General features: G+C 38.6%; 1 pseudogene; it reads left to right on the top strand.

Moving 5' to 3' along the window:
* Window positions 1-463: 463 nt before the first annotated feature.
* LOC103203410 lies at window positions 464-1051 on the top strand (annotated as a pseudogene).
* The last annotated feature ends 466 nt before the right edge of the window (window positions 1052-1517 follow it).

Below are 1517 nucleotides of genomic sequence, written 5' to 3'. Positions count from 1 at the left end.
TTTCCAAGGCAGTATCACTACGGAAGTAGATTGCCCCATCTTCCTTCTGAGGAGGAACCGCCAGCCTTCTGGTTAGCAGTCAAGTGCCTTAGCCACTGTGCTACCAGAGCGCACACACACACACACACACACACATATGTACATATACTTTCAACTTTAGGGAAATATGTTTGCCATTTCATTGATAAATACCCATTTGAACTTTACATCTGAAGTTTACTGGGAAAATTAAATTTCTATGGCAAAATTAGGTGTTTAAATTGATGACATCTCAGGCCATATGAGGAATATGTAAGTGAAACCAAAAAATGGAAGTAAAAGTTCAGAGGGATGTTCAGAAAATGAAAGTATTCTCTTCCCTATTTAAAAGCCATGATAGAAAGAATGTCTTCAGAGAAAGTAGGGTCCAAGATTCAACCAGATATCCACCTCAGTCAGGCCAGCAGCATCCTTAGTTCTCCCAATGGTCCTCCAGCTCTCTCTGCTGACCATCTTGGTGGTGTTCACCTATGACCTTGTTCCATCTCTGGGCTGTGATCTGCCTCCCAACCACATTGTGGCTAGTAAAAAGACTTTTGTGCTTCTGGGTCAAATGAGGAGACTTTCCCCTTCTTTTTGTTTGGAGAACAGAAAGGACTTCTGATCCCCTGAGGAGATGGTGGATGGCAGCCAGCAGAACAAGGCCCAGGCCATCTCTGTCCTTCAGGAGATGCTCCAGCAGATCTCCAACCTCTTCCACACAGAGGGTGCCTCTGCTGCTTGGAACATGACCCTCCTGGACCAACTCCATAATGGACTTCATCGACAGATAGAAGACCTGGAGAACTGCTTGGTACAGGCAATGGGAGAGGAAGAATCTGTCCTGGCAGTTGAGGGCCCTCTACTGGCTGTGAAGAAGTACTTCCATGGAATCTGTCTCTATCTGAAAGAGAAGAAATACAGTGACTGTGCCTGGGAAGTTGTCAGAGGGGAAATCAGGAGAATCTTCTCTTCATCTACAAACTTACAAGAAAGATTAAGAAGAAAGAATAGAGATCTGATTTCATCTTGACTTGACTCTCAATCTGATATTCATAACACACCTGCATGGACATTTCTGGTCATTTCAAAAGACTTTTGTTTCTGCTTTAGTCACTGAATTTATTGAACTCAGGAATTAATTCGTAGGTAGTATTCAGAAAGTATGTGTTAAAAATAGCTGCAGTGCCTAGGAGAAAACCTTCCTGCTTTCTTATTTATTTATTCATATTTATTGATTCAGTCTTATATTTATAATATTTAAATGTTTCACTTAATAAGTTGTAGATTTTTCACATTTATATTAACATATTTTTTTACAAAACTTATTCCCCTTTCCATTTTTATTAAACTTGTGTTTTATAAATCCCTATCAAAGAATATTTCTTGAATTTTGTTATTTTTTAAAACAAAAGCAAAGCATTGTTAAATAAATTGAAGATTGGATGATAAAATTTATCTATGCATTCATTAATTTCATTCATATCATATGTACAAAT

Source organism: Orycteropus afer, unplaced genomic scaffold (assembly GCF_000298275.1).
Source record: "Orycteropus afer afer isolate SDZICR_OR568_19922 unplaced genomic scaffold, OryAfe1.0 scaffold00216, whole genome shotgun sequence".
In the NCBI taxonomy this organism is placed as follows: Eukaryota; Metazoa; Chordata; class Mammalia; order Tubulidentata; family Orycteropodidae; genus Orycteropus; species Orycteropus afer.
Note: the sequence above shows the minus strand (reverse complement) of the source record. Positions and strands in the feature narration are given on the sequence as shown.